Source organism: Lemur catta, chromosome 3 (assembly GCF_020740605.2).
Source record: "Lemur catta isolate mLemCat1 chromosome 3, mLemCat1.pri, whole genome shotgun sequence".
NCBI lineage: Eukaryota > Metazoa > Chordata > Mammalia > Primates > Lemuridae > Lemur > Lemur catta.
Window position 1 is genome coordinate 96,476,747 of NC_059130.1, and position 22,436 is coordinate 96,499,182.

A 22,436-nucleotide genomic window follows, 5' to 3' on the forward strand; every position below is an offset into this window, starting at 1 on the left:
ATTATTGAGGACCTGGAAGAACTTTTTTATGTACAGTTTGTTACTTCTATCAATATTTACCGTATTAGAAACTAAAACTGAAAAAAAATCAAAAACGTACTAATTCATTTAAAAATTACAATAATAAATCCATTGCATGTTAACATAGGCACATTTTTAATGAAAAATAACTACACTATTTAAAACAAAAAATTAATAAAAGTAGTGTTTTACATTTGTACACATCTCCTTTAATGTCTGGCTTAAAAGAAGAGAGCTGGATTCTAAAATCTGTTTCTGTATTTCTGTTGTGATATCATATGTCCTACAGAAAAGTTCGCTGTACACTTGTAAAAGAACGTGAATGAAAAACGCAAAAAAAACCGCTTAGCATTATTAGAAAAATAATATTGAGTGCCCTGAGCCCTCCCAAAAGGATCTCAGGGACATAAAGGGGTTCCAGACCACACTTTGAAAACCACTGACCTACAAAATAAATTCAAAGCTCTTCATCTAGACATGCAAGGACCTCCTTCCCTGTTCTGGCTTCCTTTTCCTAACTTCAGCGGCATCACCGCCATAGCCACATCTCCCGCACTCCTGCCGCACTATCCCCTCCAGCCAACGGTAACTCGCCTTTATCTTCCCCTCCTGCTGCAGTGAGCCTCCGCCTCGCAGACTCCTAGAGCCGACCTGAACGTGCTTAGCTGCGGATGCCTCCTTTGACGCACCCTAACGCAGCTGACCGCTCCCTGCAGGCGGAGCACAGGCTGCAGCTGAACCTCTGTCCCTCATTGACTGGCTGGGTGACCTTGGACAAGTAACTTCACCTCCCTGGGCTTCAGCTTCCTCACTGCTAAATGCGGTGGCGGTTAAACAGAACCGTGGAGCCAACAGCGCAGGTGGACAATGAACGAGTGGCCCTCCGCACGGCGCCCGGCCCCGCACGGGCTCAGTGCGCACTTGCTGAAGGGGTGACCAGCGGAGGAACCCCGGACGCTTATACTCACGGGGTGCCCGGCACCGTTCCGTGGGCTCAGCAAGCACTAACTTACTCTACTCACGTCAACCCTCCAGGTCAAGGGCTACTTCGTGGAGGTGCGAAGTAACTCGCTCAGGGGCATCACACAGCCAGCCACTGGCAGAGCCGGGGTTCGTCCAAAGCGGCGCCCGGGGTCAGCCGGCCTTCGGGGCCCAGCGCGGCCTCGGAGTCGGCTACCTGCGGCGGCGGGATTAGAACCCGAGCCCGAGTCCCCGAGCTCTCTCTAGGCCTCAGTTTACCCATCCGTGAGACGCGAACCCGACAGCCGGAAGGAGCGCCAGCGGGGCCCCGCCAGCAACGCCGGAGGCGGCGGCTCGGGCCAGACAGGGTCCCGGCGCCGCGCCCTCCCGCCCCGCCCCCGCGCGCGAGCCCAACGGCCCAGGCGCGCGCCACCTCGCGGCGGGAGGCGCGGGGGCGGGGCGGGGCCGGGGGAGCTCCCGCCCCCCAGTCCCCCGCTTGGCCGCCGCCGCCGCCGCCGCCTCGGTGGAGCCCCCCGCCGCCCGCCCCCTTCCCGCGTCCTCTCTCCCTCCCTGCGTAGCGGAAACATGGCGGCGGGAAGGGAGTGAGCCGCCCCGTGCCCCCGCCGCGCCCGCAGGTAAGCGCCTCGCGGCAGCCTCCGCTCGCCGGAGTAGCCCGCGCCTGAGGGGCCGCCTTGGGCTGGGAGGCGGCGGCGGGACCTGCGCAGCTGCTGCGCGCGCCCCTCCCCGCTCGGGGTCCGTCTGTCTGTCGGGGTGGCCTGCCTGCCCGTCCGCGGTCCGCGCGGGGCCGCGGCCCTTCCCCTTTGGTGTCAGCCGGGCCCGGAGCCCCGGCAGCCGCTTCTGCATCTGTGGTCGCGCGGGTGGGCCCAGTGTCCGGCCGGCGGCCCTGACGCGGCAGGGACGGCTCGAGGGTGCCGGCACGGGAAACCCAAGGACAGGGGCCCTTGGGAGGGTCGGCATCGCGCGGCGGTCACTGAGGGGTCGCTGCGTCCAGGCCGGCGGGGCTGGAGTGGGCCAGGGCAGGTTCTAGGGCTCTGGGCCGACGAGGGCCGGGAGTGGGCGCGATGTCTGTCTGCGCGCAGGTCAGTAGGTGAGCGAATGCCTGTGGGTCCAGGCCTGCCCAGTCCCGGTTCCGGGCAGGCAAGGACCGGGGTCGGCGGGCGGCGTGGCCCAGCGAGGGCTGGGGGCGCCCAGGGCCCGGAGCTGTCAGCAGCGTCCTCGGGGCTGGGCTCCGGCGACAGAGCTGCGCCGGACAACTCACGTGTGCCGCCAGCCCCGAGCCCCGCCGGAAACGGGTGGAGAGAGCAGGTTTCAAACCTCGGACGCGGCGGGAGCAGCCCGGCAGCGAAGTGCGCTAGCGTGGAAAAGTTTCCAGGGGATGAGAGAACCCCAGAATATCTCCTGACCGGAAAGGAATTTAAAAGTCGTCTGGGGTTCCTTTCTCCCATCCCGTGCCAAAGTATGTTTGATAATCCCAAATTCCACCCTAATAATTTGACGAACCTGTTTGGACACCTCTTCCAGTGATGAGAAGCTAATCTCCTCCCAAGAAGCCCATTCTCTTCCTGGACAGATTTGGTTGCAAGTTGAAAGAAACAGCTGTCTCCCATCCTTCCTAGTTCCTTTCCCTTGTGGGCAGCCGTTAAGATATTTGAAGATAGTAATCATGTCCCCCGAGTCTTGTCTTCTCTTCGTTTCCAGTTCTTTCAGTTGTTTCTCATATGCTTGGCTCCCTGATCCATCCTCTCGGGATGAGCTCTAGTTTGCCCATATCCCTTTTAAAGGAGAACTTAATGTGAGTGAGGAGACAAAGCCTACTGAGTTTCTCCAAAAAGCTCCTTGGCTCCAAGGGTTGACCTGTTCAAATAAAAAGTACTCTGTTTCCTTCCTCATTTTTGTGCTGTGTTTTGAACTTAAAAAATTAAAGAAGGCATCTAGTAGTGTTTGTTCAAACTAACTAAAAGAGGTCCTATTTTGTGGAAATTTTGGAGTTTTCCCTTCTTTTTAAAATGTCTATAAACAATTTACCAAATGAGCTAATGTATATCAAAGTGTTTTTAAAGTATAATTTGCCTTACAGATAGAAGAGTTTATTATTTTTACTCTGAAAAGAATTGAGACTTAGTTTGGTGCCAAACTGCAATTTAATATTTGGTTGGAGAGGAAAATGCTTTATTACATTGAACTCTTTGCTCTATTTCTAACTGCCAGCAGAAGGCCCAAAATTAACTATGAAAAAGAACACTTTTTGTTACTCACCAGCATTATTTTTTAATCTCTTTGCCTTGGTGGTACTTGGGGTTAAGTTTTTAAAAAGGATCTTTTACCAACCCCCTAAACCCCTGCCTAAGCTGCAGGTTAGTAATTTTTTAAGCCCAGCAGAGATGTCATGGCCTTGTAGATAAAATGTCAAGCTCTTGTTTCTGGCACCCTGTTCAAGTTCTAAGCAAAGTTTCACTGTTTTTGTAACTTAGACAAGCGCATACCAACACCAGAATTGGTTCTTTATCTTTGCTCTTATATCTCCATTTTTTAAATTTGTCAGTAGTTTTGAAGTTTCTAGCACATGTCAAGTTTGATTTCTGGTATATTTGTGCAAATGCTCTTTCCCTTTTATGTAAATTGGGTAAAAATTTGTATAGCACCATTCTGTACAGAACTGTACAGATCCGGAAAGGCTCTGGTTCCTTCCCTTCAAAGGACTTGGGGTAAAAGGTACTAAACTGTGAGAAAGAACTTGTGTGAATATCTCATGGAAAATTTAAACTTAGTATGTTCTAACCTTCATTGTACATTTTTGTATGTGGGTCAGGTAGTATGTTATGTACTGTGCTTAGCTCAGTATACAAAGGTGAATAAAATACATTTCCAATCCTTATGGAGCTGGTAAATTACATGCTTACATATATTATCTTAGAATAAAAGATGAGAACTATGTATAGCTGAGATATGCTAGGTGAGAGCTGTGGTTGCCCAAAGGTGAGGGCACTTAGATTAGCTTAGGAGTTGAGGGAATGCTTTGGGAAGAGATGACACTTGACCCAAATCTTAAATGGTAAATAGGAGTAAGCTAGGCAAAGATGAGTAGAAAGTGTGCTTCAGACAAAGAAAGCAGCTTGAGCAAAGGCATCAATATGAGAAAAGGAATGGCTCGCATAGTGAGCCACAAGCAGGTTGGGACTGCTGAGAATATAACAATAAAGATTAAGTGGTAAGTTGTGAGGCTGGAAATACAAGCAGAGGCCATGTCATAGTGGACCTTGATGCATAAGTATCTTGAAATTAATTCAATAGGTGATTTTGTTGTTGTTCAGGAACAGTAAAAGAAAAAAAGGTGATTTTTTTTTTTTTTTTTTTTTTGGATCACTGAAAGGTTTCCATCAGACATGGTTTTAAAATGTGGTGAGGCCAGGCACAGTGGCTCATGTATGTAATCTCAGCACTTTGGGAAGCCAAGGTGGAAGGATCACTTGAGGCTAGGAGTTTGAGACCAGCCTCGGCAACAGTGAGACCCCATTTCTACAGAAAATAAAATTAACCGGACAGGGTGAAGAGTACATGTAGTCCTAGCTACTTGGGAGGCTGAAGCAGGAGGATTGCTTGAGACCCGGAGTTCAAGGCTGAAGTGTGCTGCCATCACACCACTGCACTCCAGCCTCGGTGACAGAATAAGACTCTGTCTCAAAAAAAAAGAAGAAAAAACATGTCATAGGAATGAAGATAAAGGGACGAATTTGAGAAAAATCTGTGAGACTTTGTAATTGATTGGATGTGCAGGTAAAAGGGTGAGGAATCCAGTGTGATGCTCAGGTTTTTGGCTTGGGTGACCAGGGGTATGGTGGTAATATTAACTGAGACAGGAAACAGTGGATGATGATTTCAGTTTTTTTTTTTCTATTTCATAGTATTATGGGGGATGAGTTCAGTTTTGAACTTGAATATTTTGCAATTTCTGGAGTTCAATCAATGAACAAATGGAGTAGGAAAAAGCTGGGGTGGGGAAGGTGTGATCAGAAAGTAGAATATTGGAGCTAAGGTGTCTGATGTGGAGCTGTTCTAGGTGACAGCTAGGTCTCTGTGTAGGTAGCTGAAATATACAGCAGAGTTGAAGGTCAGTGAAGCTGAATATGACAAGGAACTGTGAGGCTAGTGTATTGAATGTCATCCATGTGGATAGTGAAGTAATTTAGGATGATAGGATGTGAGGAAGATAGGAAGATGGTGACCCAGGTGCAGTGAAGATAGGGGATTAATCGGGAGGGTGGTAGATGACAGATGAGGAGGTGGGGTAGAGAGTGATATAGCCAGATGGTGCAAACCTCAAAGGAGGATGGGTTTTTAAACACAGCAGTGGAAAAGTAATGGTTTTTGACTTTTCTTTCCTAGAAACAGGGTTCTGATCTCTTTGTCTGTATTCAGGATGCATATTAATCCTTCTGATTGCTCCGAAGAGTTCGTTCTTAGTCTTAGAAAATGGGAGGGCAAATACCCCACATCAGATAATTTCTGCTAATACTTAATGACAAAAGGCAGTGGAGGTTTGTCCTCTGATGATTATTAGTGGGTGGATAGGAAACAATCAGTTAACACAGTGAGGATATACCATGGTTTCTGGGAAGATTATAGTGAAAGGAGCCTAGGCTTTGGAGTTAGAAAGATCAAGATTCAGATCTAGACTCTGTTCACTTACTAGCCTTATGACTGTAAACAAACTGTTTAGTCTTTGTGAGCTTCAGTGTCCTTATCTGTAAAAAATAACTTCCTACCTCGTAGGGTGTCACAAAGATTACATGAAAAAAATATGTATACACACATACAAAATCACTAGAAAAGCAGTTGGTGCTTCATAGATGCAAAGTAAGTGTTAGTTCCCTTCCATCTACCTTTAAGGGGCTTATGCTTTGCTAGCAGAAATGAAACTTCTTCATGTTCATCTAGGTCATAAGACAGAATATAGTTTATCAGTAGATAGGCTTAGTGAGGTTAAGAAATTTTAAGGGAAGTAGAAGGAAAGTGATACAGCAGTTTAGAGGAGGGAGATATCATTTCTCAACATTTGGAAACAAGGTTAGGCTTCACATGCAAGACGAATTTCATTTGGGCCTTGGAGAGCAAATTTCAATAGATTGAATAATAATTTGGGTAGCAATACAAAGTATAGAAAGTATAGGGTATGTTTGTTAAAAGCTGATAGCTTCCACAAGTTTGAGTGTTGTGTTTGTGTAAGTTAGTTGAGGGAAATGTGACTGGAGAGGTGGGCTGGGGCCATAGTATTAAAAGAACTGAAACTATGCAGTTTAGAATTGATTCTGGGTATACTAGGGAGCCAGAGATTGTATATCCTTTCCCTACTTCAGTTTACTATCTGTAAAATTTATAAGCATTAATTCAGAAACTTCAGGTTTTTGTTTGAAGTGAACCAAGTAAGAAATTCCACATTTGAAAATAAGTTCCTATTTAGGCCAATTCTAGGTTTAAAAAATAACTACTAAGACTTGTTTTGTAGTTATGGTTTAATCTTTACAATAACCTTGTTTGATAGATAGGCTTAGTGGGGTTAAGAAACATACAAGATCTCACTGGTAGAAAGTGATTTCAAATTCTGCCTTTTCTATTTCACCATACTGATTTAGATTTGAAAAGAAGCCTGGGTTCCTCAATGTCACTGAAGATTAACTGTACAACCCTAGGCAGATTGCTTTTATTCTCTGATCCTCTGTTCCCTCATTTATAAAATGTTTAACTAAGATAGTATATGTAAAGTACTTTATATAACGTTGGGCACACATTAAGCACATAAATGGGTTGGGTTGGGTTCCTCCTTCCACATCTGTAAATAAGGGAATTTAACCATACCATTGCCAGGGCCTTAGTGCTAACTCCATAGCCACCAGGGAACTTCAATAACTAAATATACTGGGCCCTCTGTATGCATGGGTTCCACATCTGTGAGTTCAACCAACCATGGATTGAAAATATTCAGGGAAAAAAAGGATGGTTGCGTCTATATCGAACATGTACAGACTTTTTTCTTGTCATTATTCTTTAAGCAATATAGTAGAACAACTATTTACATAGCATTTACATTGTATTAGGTATTGTAAGTAATCTAGAGATGATTAAAATATATGAAAGGGCCTATATGACTCAGGAGGCTGAGGCAGAAGGATCACTCAAGGCCAGGAATTTGAGGCTGTAGTGAGCTATGATCTTGCCACTGTACTCCAGCCTGGGTGACAAGCAAGACACCCATCTCTAAAAATGTATGAGACACACACACACACACACATATACACACACACACACACACACACACACAGGAGGAGGTGCGTAGGTCATATGCAAATACTACACCATTTTATATAGGGACGTGAGCATCCATGGGTTTTGGTATCCATGGGGGTTCCTGGAACCAATCCCCCGTGGATACCAAGGGACACCTGTATTTTGATAACCTCATGGCCAGATAAGCCCAGCCAGTCTTATCACCTGTTATCTTTGACCCAGCCTCTCAAATTGTCTGTTTTCCTCTGTTACTCTTGTGCTGATCTGGCTGCTTCTTCCTCTCTACCAACCCTGCTTGTTTGCTCCTTCCCAAACCTTTCCACTTGTTTTCTCAAAATCCTGTTTCCCACGCTATTAACCATTTTACTGGATGTTTTTTGTGTGCCCTGGCCTTACATGGAAGCCAGGCTCTCTCCAAGTCATGGAGAGTATATTACTTGCTCTGTAGCCCGTTTAAATGGATGTAGCCTATTCTCCCCATCCCTCCTATCCCAAAGGAGAAAGGTGAAGATAACTATTTTTTTTAATTGCCACTATTTCAAGACCAGTACTTCTCTATCTTCCTAAAACCCCTGTGCTCTCTGGCACAAAGGCTATACCACCATCAGCTTCTGATAGGTAGATCTTCTCTGTTGTTTAGGACCTGACATACACAGCCTTCCTTTCCACTTTGATTATTGCTGTCATCCTGAGTGACTTCAGTATTCATATGGATGATTTTTTTCCCCATCACATTGGCCTCTTCAACTCAAGCGATCATCTCTTTAGCTAATCAACTCCTATAGTCACACCATGGGCCTTGTATTACCCAGAGATGGTCTACTTCTGAAATTAGAAATGAAAACATGCAGCTTTGTTCAAAATTTCTTCTTCAACCTGACCTTTGATTACTCCCACCAGATCTCATTTTTGACCTCACCAAAATCTACCTTCACTTCCTTCTATATCCAGCTTAATTTTCTTAGTTCGCCATGATTTCATTTACTCTCTTGCCATACTCTGTTGTCCTGTCCTTGTCTGCACAACGTCCCAAACCTTGTTGACTCAAACTAACCTCTCCTTGCTCTACTGAGCTATGCTGGAGAAAATCACAATCATACAGATTGCTGCTATAGGGCCTTCAATATCTAGTCATTTCTTTGCCCTATTTTCTGTTAATGTGATGTCTTATGTCAGGCTCTTTTCAGGCTTATGACCACCCTATTTCTCCTCTTACTGTCAGCACATGGTTCCACTTCTTAAAAGGAAAAGTAAAATTAAAAAAATAAAATAAAAAACCTAAATGCATTTAAAAAAAAAAAAGAAAAAGTAGAAATCATTAGAGGAGACCTATCTCACTCCCTTGCTAGTAAACTAAGTCACTTAAAACTATATCTATGTTTTTCTGCTTCCTCTTGCCTAAGGCTAAATCTCTGAACCCCATTTTTTTTATTGCCTTCAATTTCTTGCTCTCTTGTGGCTACTTTTATATTTAAATCTGCTTAGAAGTCTCCCGTCTTGAAATAAATCTTACAAACAAAATAAATCTTATAAATTAAAAAAAAATTTTAAGAGACAGAGGTCTCTATGTTGGCCATGCTGGCCTTCAACTCCTGGGGTCAAGTGATCCTCCCACCTCAGTCTCCTGAGTAGCTGAGACTATAGGCATGTATCACTGCACCTGGCTTTATAAATAAAATCTTAAGCCTGTCTTTCCCTCCAGGTACTACCCAATCTCTTGCCTACCCTTCATACTCAAACTTCTTGAGTTACATACATTTGATATATAAATTTTTTTATTTTTGCTTCTTCATTACATTCTGATGTTAGTCCCATCACTTAATAAGCTTCAGTTTTCTCATCTGAAAATGGGGATAATAATTGTACCTATTAGGTACTATAGTACCTCAAGATTTTTACGATTTTTTTTTAAAGAGGTAATCTATATGAAAGAGCTCAGCCCAGCGTCTAGCATATTGTGGGAATACTATATATGTTATATATGTTACTTTTATTATTGCTACTTCTTTAATCTTCAGAACATTCTTGAAGCAATAATAGTCTCCTTATTTTATAAACAAAGGAAACTGAGATTTAAGGGTTTAGAAACTTACTGAAGTCACACAGTAAGTGGCAGAGTCCCTGGAACTGCTCTGATCAAGATCATGTATCTCCCTCCCCCTTGGTGCTGACATGGGTGAGGCAGGGCAGGAGGGGCAATTTTCAGGCCTTAGCAGCAGCATTTCACATTCATGATTATCCCTCTTCTTGAAACATTTTTTTTCCTTCAGCTTCAGGGCACTTCAGTGTTTTGGTGTGTCTCTGGCTACTTCATTGCAAGTATTCTTTGGGTGAGAGCTTATCTTCTTTTGGCTGTCTTTTGTCCTGCATTCTCTTAGCAGTCTCATCCACTCACTTGACTTCCGATGACATCTATCTACCCATGACTCAAATTTCTATCTATAGTCAAAATATCTCTTCTGAGTGTTAGACCTTATTTTTAGCTACCTATGGACAACTTCACAAACAGCTATGTACCATATCTACATCAAAGTCAATATGTCCCAAACTGAACCCAACATCCTTGCCACTTTTCCTGCCCACCTCATGTTTAAGAAAATTTCTTTCTGAAGGGTGCTTCTGGCTTAGAGAAATTTATGTTATTTCAATAAATAGTTATTATTGGTTACTCAGATAAATAAGATATCCATCCTTTCAGGGAGCTCACAGTCTAGGAGGGAAAGATAAAATACATAATTAACTCTTAGACAAACAGTATGAAGTTAAATGCTATATAACTGCATAAAACACTTTAGAAATTCAGAGGTGGAAGGAGAGGTCACTGATTTCTGGGTTGATCATATAAAGTCTCCAAGTTCATTGCTTAAGGAAAGCTCAACATAGGTAATTCAAGAATAAAGGCAGAGATGGAAAGTATGAGAATTTGGGAGCAGAGCTGCTTTTGGAAAGATAAGGGTGAAAATCTTTCCTTTCTCTTAGATCCTTGGAATATTACAAACTCCATTAAGATAAAAGTTTTCATAGGATAGATCAATTCTAATTGTTTCTTGACAGAAAGTTTACTAGGTTCAGTTATCAGCAGTTTATTGGAGCATTCATTGAGTACTAAACACTTAGATAAATACAGAATATTCAGTGCTGTGTAAGCAAAAGACAAAAATGGTAATTATAATATGTAGTAAGTACTATAGTAGTGGTAGTTGTAGTATGGTAAGATATCTATATATCTGTTATGGGCTGAATTATGTTTCCTCCAAAATTCATGTGTTGAAGTTCTAACCCCTAGAACATTAGAATGTGACTGTATTTTGAGATAGGGCCTTTAAAGAGGTAATTAAGGTAAAATGAGATCATATGATTGGTGTCTTCATAAGAAGAGATTAGGGTGCAGGCACACAGGGTAGACCACATGAAGACAGAGGGAGAAGATGGCCATCTATAAGCCAAAGAGAAGGGCCTCAGAAGAAATCATCCCTGCAGACACCTTGATCTTAGACTTAAGTCTTTAGAACTATGAGGAAATACATTTTTGTTAAGCTACCTAGTCTGTGGTATTTGTTATGGCAGGCCTAGCAAACTAATATATTAATAAAATCCATCCCAGAGGAGTTAGGAGTATCAGGTCTGCTTAGGAGTTTCAGGGATGGTGTAGGTAGCATTGGGGAGATGGAAGGGGAGGAAGGAGAAAGAGTTACAGTTGCATAGTATTAAGGATGTCATATATATTTTTCCTATTTATTAATAATTTGAAACATGTAGTAATACTGGCAGGTATGATGCCAGGTCATTGTAAACCCTGTTTAATGATAAGGAACTAAGATGCAAATAGAGTAAATGATGTTCCTAACAGCAAACAGCTAGTATTTATGTTGGAAGGACTCCTTAAGACCATGTCTTCTTACCACAGGCTTAGTGCTTTGTCCAGAATGATTCCATTGCCTCTTTTGACCTCCTTTTAAAAACCCTGTGCTGTTTGAACCTCTTGATGGTTCTATTACAAGTCATCATATACTAATTTTCCTAAAATTTGAAGGATATAAAGGTTGGTGCATTATTTCCCCCATATTTACTTCCAGTATTGTAATTATTTACCTCTAAAATTAAAGCATGTACACATTGTGTATTCATTTTAACCACTATGTCTATTGCTCATTGGCTTATTATTGGCACATTTCCACATGTTTTCTTATTTTTTATAATTGCTTTACATTCATGCTTATGTAGACTTTCCTCTGAAACATTCAAACATGATGGAAATAAAAGCTATTTTAGGCATTATGTCCTGTTAAGTATAATAAAAAATATAAGAGCCAGCATACTTGTTCTAGAAAATATTTAAGAAGAGAACAGACAACCATTTGTATTTCGAATTTTAGACTTCTAACCCTGATTTTGTGGTGCCTTGACATATCTTCAGTTGCCTCAGGGATGGCCAGAAAGTCTCCAAACTAGATTAAATTTATTTCTTTAAAAATAAATGAATTTGGGAGTACAATATGACACCTAATAGACATTGAGAGTCACAATTCCAAATTAAGAGACTATAGGAGCTTGAAAACATTATCTCATTTCTTTGTGTATTTTTTTGTTGTTCATTCAACAAATATTTATTAATGTCTGCTAACTGCCAGGCACTGTGCTATATACAGTGACAGAGATGATTGCCATAACTTTAAAACTGAAAAACCAAGCCATAGAGTTGATGAATATATTTGTGGTACATTTAATAGCCAAATATTATTATCTGTAATAATAAAGAATTCCTAAAAATGGCTTAAGAAAAGATAAATCAATAGAAAAATAACAAGGCATAAATGAGTCAACCTAAATGTTTATTAACCGTTCTCTGGTAATTAGGAAAGGCAAATTAAAGCTCTAATGAGATACCATTTCACACTTATCAGATTGGCAAAAATTAAGAAGTTTGATAATACCAAATACTGGTTGAGAGGTAAAGTTAAGGGAACTCTTGGGCACTACTGATAGAAATAAAAATTGCACAACCTTAGTGAAGAACAATTTGACGATATCTGTTAAAACTAAAATGCACATAACCTACAATCCAGCAATATCATTCCTAGGTATATACCCTTTAGAAACTCTCCAGTGTATGCATAAAGAGATGTACAAAAATATTCATTCAACATTGTTATAGCAAAAAGTTTGAACTGGTCCAATTGTCTATCAATAAAAGAATGAAAATATTGTGGTATACTTACCTAGTTGAATGCCATACAATAATTAAAATACATGAACTAGATCTATATAGTAATGGGTAAATCTCACAAATAAAAGGTTAAATGAATAAGGCAAATTACAGAACAGATTTATATAAAGCTTAACATGAATGTATTATTTAGGGAGGCATACTTATGTAATAAATGTTTAAAGAAATGCATAGTAATGATAAGTATCAAATTGAAGATGGTGTGTATTTCTGAAGAGTAGGTGGGTAGAAAAGATCAAGAATAATTTGGGGAAGAGCACACAGGGGGTTTAAATTATATTAGTATTTTTTTCAACTGAGTTGTGGAAATATGGGTGTTCATTATTCTTTATACCTTTTTATATATCTGAACTTTTCAACATATGTATATTTTTAAGGAATAGTAGCATATAGTCCTTGTGATGAGTATAATGCAGGGAGGGAGGTGTAGCAGAAGTATAAAGAGATGTTATTAAGGTGAATCATAAAAATTCTGGTTTTGTAGGTGTAAGATGGTTTCATATAGGCAATTTCAAATGGCTTAGCCTCATTTGATCTAACGTAACAAGTGCTCTAGTTGAAATATATTCAAAGTACTATGGGAAAACTAGAGCAGTAACAGCTGATGGTCAAAGCAGAAGGATGGAAGTGATCTTTGGAAAGGCTCCAGAGTGAGAAAGAGAATATTTGGCATGAATGTTAAAGGTTGAAAAGAAATTCATCAGATAGAGAGTGAGGAGAAGAAAGAAGGCTTTCCAGATAGACAGAGGCAAAGACCTCTTTGAATGGAGGAATCTGCTAGTTGGAATATGTGGAGGAAGAGATTAAGAAGGGGAACAACGATGTAGCACTTACTAAATGGGTTCATAGAAGTTAAGTAACCTGTCCAAGGTCACAGAGCTAGCAAGTGGTGGCACCAGAATTTGAACTCTGGCAGTCTGGATCTAGAGTCTGTGTTCTTGGCCAGTAACCTATATTCTGAATCACTATATTATGAGCAAAATCAGGGAAAAATTTTTTGAATGCCAAGGGAACAACAGTAAATTTCAAAAAGAAAGGAATAGTCAGCAGTGTGAAAGGCCCTAGGGAGGTAAAATAGGAATACTAAAAAAGAAGCCACTGGATATTAAAAAAAAAATCATTGTGCTTAAGGTACAGTAAGTAAGGGATACCAAGATAACAGGGATGTGGATATCTCAGAATACTAATGATTCAACCTAACATTTCTGTGAACCAGTGATTATAATTCCATTTAATTATGAAGAAGGTAGAGTCAGGGACTATTCAAAATAGATCTCCATATTTAAGTACTTGATATATTAACATGATTGAAAGAATTTTGAGCCTATGCTATATATAGTCATAGTTACTCTTAAGCTAACTAGGCTTAATAATGACAATTTTGTTTATTCTTCTGTACTTTATGGTTTTGATAAAAATAGAACTTAGCCTGTTGTTGATTTAATAGATTTTTAGAATTGGATGATATTCTAAAGATCAATAGATGAGATCATAGATGAGAAGGTGAAAGAGACCTTATAAGCAGCATGGTTTATAGAAAGAGTTATATATGGCTTGGTGGTTAGGATTCCTGATTTAAGTCCCAGTTTGCCACTAACTGGCTCTGTGATTCAGGCAAGGGATGCAGTAGGTGATTTCTAAGATCTCTTACAACTCTCAAGTTCTGTGACTATTAGGTCAGTTATCTAGTGAAGAAACAGAGGCTTAAAGAAGGGGATGGTTTGTCCAGGCTCATAAAAACTGGTATCTCTGGTTCCCTTGACTCTTGGTCCAAGAAATCTGATGGAAGAATCATCAAACATTTGAGTGACTGCTATATATCCAGCAAGTACAAGGTACCTAAGAAAACATAAAGGCATGTGAAAGAGTTTCAGAATTCATTCATGCAATGTATAAAAGTACCCAGCACTTCCTATGTTTGTTTGTTTATATATATGTTGCCTTATTCCAGGATGTATTTAAAGCAGAACTCCTCTATGTAATGAACTATATAATGAAATAAGAAAGGGAATAACCTTTTTTGAGTATCTGTCAGATATATTGAAACATGCAAACATATATTATTCTCACCCAACTGCATATAGACATTATCAGCTGTTTTATACATAAAATGACACTCAGATATCTGGCCAAGATTATGCAATTTGTCAGTTTCAAACCCACACCAGCCTGACTTAACCCTAGTCCTCTTTCTATTTCACTGTGTACACTCCCCACAGCAGTGTTATGTAATTCTGAGACTTTATCAGTACAGGCAATGTTTACTTGCAGGAATTGACATGTATATTTTTTGACTGAATATATGCTATCTCACCAAATAAGGTAGGCAAACCCTAAAGACCCCTGAATAGAAGAATGAAAGAATTTAGTGAATCAGCATCATGATTGTTTTTTAATTTGAGCAGATATGTGAATAGTTTCCATATACACATCAGTGCTTGTATTTTAATAAATTGCAGACATTTCTGTATCACCTCAACCTTTGGTCTACATCCAGTTCTTGATTCTCAACCAGCGGACATTTACTAGCTACCTACTAAGGATACAGTGGTGAGAAGAAGATAATGGTTTCTTTCTTCAATAAGTTTACCATTCAGGTGACAGGTATAATAACTTTACCTAAGTACTCTTCCTCCCGAAAACCCATAACCTTAGTCTAATCATGGGGGAAAAAATCAGACAAATCCCAGCTGAGGTACATTTAAAATACCTGACCAATACTCCTCTAAACTTTTAAGGTCATCAAACAAGGAAAGCTTAAGAAACTGTCAGCCAAGAATAGCCTACAAAGACATGATGACTAATGTAATATAGTATCCTGGATAAGATCCTGGAACAGGAAAAGGATATTAGGTAAAAATTAAGGAAGTCTGAATAAAGTATGGACTTTAGTTAATAATGTATCAGTATTGGTTTATTAATTGTAACACGTATGCCATACTAAAGTAACGTGTTAGTAATAGAGGAAACTGGGTACAGGATATATGGAAACTATCTTTGTAATTTTTCTATAAATCTAAAACTGTTCTGATAGAAAAAGTTTACTTTTATAAAAAAAAGTAAAATAATTTTAGATGCTGTTTCTTTGAGATTTAATTAAAACACATTTCTTCATAAAATGATGTTCCCAATTTGATGGTTACTCATTTAATAGGAATGACAAATTGCAGTCTGTTGATAAGATTCATTTGCCAAAGTGTATGCTGGGTAGATGTCACATAAACTTTTTCCGCCTCAGTGTCTTATACGTGTTGTGTCAAAAATATGCCAAGTGAATTTCAACAGAGCAGACTCAGACAAATATAAAAAATCTTTGCCACATAGTAAAGTAATCCTCCCTTATCCATGGGGAATATGTTCCAAGACTCCCAGTGGATACCTGAGACAGTGGTGGGTTCATAGTGTGTTCTAAATAAATACTGTTACAATGTCCTTCCTTTGTATTGCTGGGAAAGAACAGAACTACCATTTCATACACTATGGGAGAAAACTAAGCTAATATTTCCCCAATTTGCCTGATCACATGGATCATCTGGAACATTTATTAAGAAGTGACAGGTACTTGACCTGGAGATTCTGTTTCAGTAAGTTTGGGGTATTTCCCCTGGTGATTCTTTTGAAAAAAAGCAGTGTTCTAGTTTTTAAATATTGGTAGTGTATTAACACTTTTTGGTTGCAAAGGGCAGAAACCCAACCTAAATAGATTGAGGAAAAAAAGGAGTTTACTGGCTCACTAAGTTTGGGCCTGGTGAAGGGGAAGTTAATAATCTACTTTTTGCTTCTAGGTTCTGTCCCAGCTTTATCGGGCAAGGAATGCATACATAACTGGAGGTGCTTGGGAGGACCATAGGGGAATCAAGACTCTGCAAAGTCTCAGTCTTACTCATAGTTACAGGTCCTGCCTTTCTGCCTTTGCTCCTACTATTTTTACCCTGAGTAAAGTTTTCCAATTCAGCAAGGCTCCTTTGCAGGCTGTAGGCAGAATGAACCTTTTTTAGAAAAGCTATATTTTCTTCCCAGTGCTTTCAGATTGACCAGTTTACCCCAGGGCTGCTATTCTCCAATATGCATTGATATGGCCAGGTTGTTTATAGCTGGCCTTTGTTTGAATTGGTCAATGTAATCTTTCTGATTGGATGATATCCAGACTATACTGGTTGTTAAATATTTTGAATATCTCCACTACTTCAAATTAAGCAGTATCTTTTGGAGAGGACTTGATCAAAGGCCTCATGTATAGTCAATAGACATCACATACTATATTTTTCTTACCAAATTTCTTTTTTCAGTATACTTCAATAATGGTTAGTCTCAGTACAAAACAGACTACGGTTTGATCAGCTGTCTCATCTACATTTTAAGGATGGCCAGCCTCAACATGGTATAGAGAAGTCTATACTGTTCTGTCCTCAACTTTGATCCAGTCAGTTCTACATTTCACTGACTGTCACTTGTACCACCTCTCTTCCACATACCAATTTTTGTATCATATTGGGTTCTTTTGGTTGCAAGCAATATAGAAACCTACTCTGGTTAACTTTGCAGCAGCAATTCCCAAACCTTGTTGATTATCAGAATCACCTGGAGAGATTTTTTTTAAATTAAAAATTCCATGCACCAAAAAAATATTGAATTATAATCTCTAAGGGAATGGAACATAGGAATTAATATTTAGGTTAATCTGACACTTGCTCATTGTTGCCAGTTTCAGTGAACAACCTTGTAATTCATCTGTTTGCTTAGGCCTAAAAAGTGGAAGTCATTTCTCAAATTACTTTTTCTCCATTTTTAGTTCACTGATGATACCCCTTAGGACTGTATCCTAAATATCTAGTGAATCTTTCCACCCCTCTCTATTATCACTTCTTTTATTCTAGTCTAGGCCACCATAGTTCTTCTTTTGGACCATTGTATCAACTCCCGAAATGGTTGTCATGCTTCTTCTTCTGAACCCTAGCTCCTACCAACACTGTCACCATAGATCATGTTATCTCTGCCTAAAATCCTTCAGTGGCTTCCCACTGCATTGCATATACAAATGATATTTTCCCTTGTGGTGTACATGATATGGAGCCCGCTTTCTTAGCCACAGGTGGTACCACCATCCCCTAGCTAAGTTCTAGTCACACTGGCTCCCTTTTTGTTTCTTGAAAATATGAAGCTCTTTCCTATCTCTGAGACTTTGTACATGCTGTTTGCTCTGCCCGAGAGGGTCTCCCCGTAACTATTGGGTAGTTCTCTCTCAGCTTAAAATCACCTCGTCATGGGGACCTCGCTGACTGCCCTGTCACTTTCTTTATTCGTTATAGCACTTAATCACAAAATGTAATTATTTTACTTATTTGTTTACTTGTTAACAAGTTCCATGGTGGGGGAAGTCTTGCTAATCTTATTGTTATATCTAATACCTATAACAATGCTTGACATATAACATTCATTAAAAAGTTATGCCATCATATGCCAAGCATTGTTATAGGTATTAGATATAACAATAAGATTAGAATAAGGAATCTTCATTGCCACTAACCTGGTCCAAGCTTCTCTAATCTTTAACTCTTTAACAACTACTCTGGTTCTCCTTTAATCCATTTTCCATGTTGTTTTTAGATTAATTTTTAAAAAATTTTAAGTCTGATAATTATACTGTTCTCCTTACATTCTTCATGTGTTTCCTGTTGATCTTAATGTAGTTTATAGAACTTTTTAATAATTAGTTTTAAAATTGTGATAAAATATGCGTAACATAAATTTTACCATTTTAACCATTGTTAAGTATATAACAGCATTAAGTAAAGTCACATTGCTGTGTAGCCATCACCACCATCCATCTCCAGAACTTTTTCATTTTGTAAAATTGAAACTCTAGGGCTGGGCACGGTGGCTCACGCCTATAATCCTAGCACTCTGGGAGGCCAAGGCGGGTGGATTGCTTGAGGTCAGGAGTTCGAGACCAGCCTCAGCAAGAGCGAGACCCCGTTTCTACTAAAAATAAAAAGAAATTATCTGGTCAACTAAAATATGTATATAGAAAAAATTAGCCAGGCATGGTGGCGCATGCCTATAGTCCCAGCTACTTGGGAGGCTGAGGCAGTAGGATCGCTTAAGCCCAGGAGTTTGAGGTTGCTGTGAGCTAGGCTGACGCCACGGCACTCACTCTAGCCCGGGCAACACAGCGAGACTCTGTCTCAAAAAAAAAAAAACAACTTACATTTCATTTCAGCTATTCAGTATTTATTTATTATATTACCCACCATGTGCTGAGTATAGAGGGTAAAGAAATAAACATGAAGCAACCTCCGCCCTCAAGGCTCATAATTTCATAGAGGAATCAGACATACAAATAAATTGTAATCCAGCATAGTGCAATAATATAAATGTCTACAGTTCATGAAAGAGATAATGATTTTTGTCTGAGAGTGTGAGGAAGGCTTCTCAGAAAAGGTAATACATGAATTGGTTTTAAAGGATACATGTAAGTTTCTCAGGTGGACCGAGGGGGAAAGAGAAGGTATTCCAGATAGAAGGAATCAGCATATGCAATGTTTGGGACTGTATAAATAGTTGAGTATGGCTGTGATACTAAGGTTGGGAAGAGGTGACTAGAGGTGAGGCCAGAGGGTAGGCAAGGGCTGAATCATCCCAGAATCCTGTATGCCATCCTGAGGAGCTTAAATGTCCTCAGGATGCTGTAAGCAAGGTGAGTCAATGAAGAGTTTTGAGCAGAAAACAAAGATGATCTCTTGGTGTTATAGGAAAACTGCTTTGGTGGCATTGTGAATCAGACCCGGGAGCTTTACAAATTACCCAAATATATTCAGGTTGTTTATGTACCTGATTCTTAAAAGAGGTCTTTGAAAGTTGGCAAGGCAGGAATTATCCCATCTAACACATGAACCAGTGAGAATTAGAGATGGCACTGGAAATTAGCCAGCATCATATATAGTATAATCAGTACCTATTGAATAAGGATTAAACCTAGGCCTTTTCCAAATCTACTTTTATTTTTACCTGTTGTGGTAAAAGAATTGACACACATTGAAAGACACAGTCTCTGCCCCAAATGAAATTTAAAGACCTGTTGGGGGTATTGAAGGATAATTTTCTTTACAAAAAAAGTAAAATCATGACTCTCATACAAATATTAATATAAAATGAACAAAATTTTAACTCATTAATTAATATGGGAAACAGAAAGGTGGAACAAAGACAATTCAGAGAAGAACTCAAAGTACTACGTATGTATAGTCAGGGAATGCTGAATTAATTTATAAATGGATACAAAACTCATCAATAGCTGTAGGGCATCAATCGCATTCCATGGACACAGTTTGTACTTCACTGGACAGGAATTTTCTGCATTACTATCAGTTTTCAATAGGTAATGTCTTTTTTTGTAATAAAGCTGTGAGGTAGCTAGTTAAAGCCAGACTAAGTAGCACATCCCTATAGGATCAGGTATTCCTGATCGGCTCCAGATTCCATTGATAGACTGTGCAGTAATCTCTTTTACCCATTTGAAAACCTTCCATAACTTTACCCTAGAGGGATGTAGGACTAATTCTCAGAGAATTCAGATTTATAAGAAATATCATAAAATTAAGGGCTATATTACAAGATTTGGACGAGATTGCTGTGAGTCAGGATCTTCTTCCCCGGTTTTTCCTACTACGCTATCAGCATAAATCAGTGATTCTTCATCTCAACAAAAATGTCTTTTGGAAAATGCCTGAGTTATGCAGTCCCATTATGCAATCTTGGTCCCCATTCTCACTTTATGTTTAGATTACCTGCCCAGGACCCTTCTTGAGTATTTGAATTACCCCTTCCCGGAAATAAAAATCTGCCCCTAAACCCACCAGCTTAAGTGATTTGAACTCTATTACTCAAGCTGAAAAAAAAAATGCCTTTTAAGTGCCAGATATCTGGATTTTCCAAGCATTACTTCTGTAGAGTTCCTTGGCATAATGCTGTCTTCCCCCTTAGCACTATGATGTGTCTCCATAGTCTCTTTTGCTATAATGTAATAGGTACCTTCCTAAGAAGCCTTATGTATAGTAATAATTGTTTCAAGGAGTTTTTTTCCCCAGTATAAAAATAAAGGTGCTATATAGCTCTAACTATATGGCTATAAAATCTAAAAATTTTGAGGAAATCCTGTGTTTGATTTTGTTTAACTTTTGGAAAAGAATATTTCCTTGCATAGCTCTACTAGCATCATTTTATTGCTTTTATTGCCCATTACTATGACAAAGCACTAAGTCACTTGAAGCAGTTGTTTTACACTTCCAGTATTTTTCTCCTTCTTTCCTTTCTGTTTTTCATTCTTTCTCTTTCTTCTTCTTCCCTTCCCTTCACTTCCTTTTCTTTCTTTCTTTCCTTCCCTTCCCTCACTCCCTCCTTGCCTCTTCCCTCTCTATATTCCACATAAAATATTTAAGATGATGCAAATAATGTTTCCTAAAACCAGATACAAATGTATCTCTTTGAGATAATGCTTCCAGCTTAAGGTTATTTATTCATATCATCTGTAGATGGGTCTGCTCTCTCAAGATTTATCATTCCTTAATGATGTCACACCCCAGTCCTTCTGTTGCCTATCCTTTTTTTTTTGCTCTGTTTAGCCACGGCCTGTTGAATTTTGTGTGTGTGTCTGTTGCGAAGTATACATAACATGAAGTTTACCGTTTTAACCATTTTTAAATGTACAGTTCTGTGGCATTAAGTACATTCACATTGTTGTGCAACCATCACCACTATCCATCTCCAGAACTTTTTCATCTTCCCCAACTGAAACTCTGTACCCATTAAATAATAATTCCCCATTCTCTACTTCCTCCTAGCCCTGCAATCACCACTTCTACTTTCTGTCTCTAAATTTGACTACCCTAGGATCCTCATATAAGAGGAATCATAATATTTGTCATTTTCTGACTGCATGCCATGTTAAAGTTTTAAATATGGTATTGATGATTGTGATGGTAATAATAATAATGGTTACTGTTTATTTACTACTATTCTTTTTGCCAGGGTGCTGTTTATTTAATCTTCTCAATCTGTGCCAGTAAATGATTTTATCTATCCTCATTTGACAATTAAAGATGAGGCTAAAGAAATTAAATAATTCATCCAAGGTTATAGGTATATGAAGTGCCAGATGCAGAATTTGATCTGTGTTCTCTCTGCTCTTGTCTTCCATTACACCAAAAGTTGATGAAATAGTCCTGGTACCAACCCATATCAAAATGGCCCTGGAAAAGGATTGAATATGCTTCATGGTTTTTTTAATCCTCTTAGATACAAGTTTGCCTTGCTCAGATATTAAAAAAAAATAGCATGAGGAAGGTTCCACTAAAAAGGTATAAACTTTATTTTCAGACTCCTTTAGATTATAAAATCTTATCAAAAACAAAGACTATGTCTTTCATTTCTATATTCTTACCATTAGCCTAGCATTTAGAAGTCACCAAAATACATGTTAACTAAGCTGAACAAATTGTATGCTCTGAATCTGTCCTTCCTTTGCTCTCCAGATAAGTGGTTTTTGATATAAGAAGGGCATAAATACAGTTCCTGTTTTCAAGGAGCTTGGAGACTTGTTAGAGATAAAACATATAAAGAAATCATCATCAGAATCAATTCCTATATGAATTAGTAATTGCACTAAACATGTTGGCTTTAAATGGCTCATTAAAAAGTATATGGTATTTCAGTCATTTGTAGGGTTTAGTTCACATAAAGAACATCTTTGGGGAAAATTAGCTATCATTATTCCACGAGTCGAATTGGAAGTAGTCCCTCTAAACACATGTACATATCCCCTGGTGAAATTCTCTCAAAGTCTGCCTGCCCACAATGCAGTTGGTAATTGCTACAATGTGGGGTCAGTGAGCAGTGATTGAATCAGGCAAGGGGTCCTGCGACTGGG

At 39.4% G+C, this 22,436-nt stretch overlaps 1 protein-coding gene across 5 annotated transcripts in view; it reads left to right on the plus strand.

Moving 5' to 3' along the window:
- Positions 1–1,523: 1,523 nt before the first annotated feature.
- Positions 1,524–22,436, plus strand: part of SCMH1 (Scm polycomb group protein homolog 1) — a 166,352-nt gene continuing 145,439 nt past the window's right edge. For 3 of the 5 annotated variants that reach the window (XM_045548092.1, XM_045548090.1, XM_045548091.1), the window contains exon 1: positions 1,528–1,616. The gene's annotated coding sequence lies outside the window, so the exon portion shown is untranslated. Of the gene's footprint in view, positions 1,617–22,436 lie in introns of all 5 variants that reach the window. The other 2 variants (XM_045548100.1, XM_045548095.1) reach the window with 1 other exon arrangement.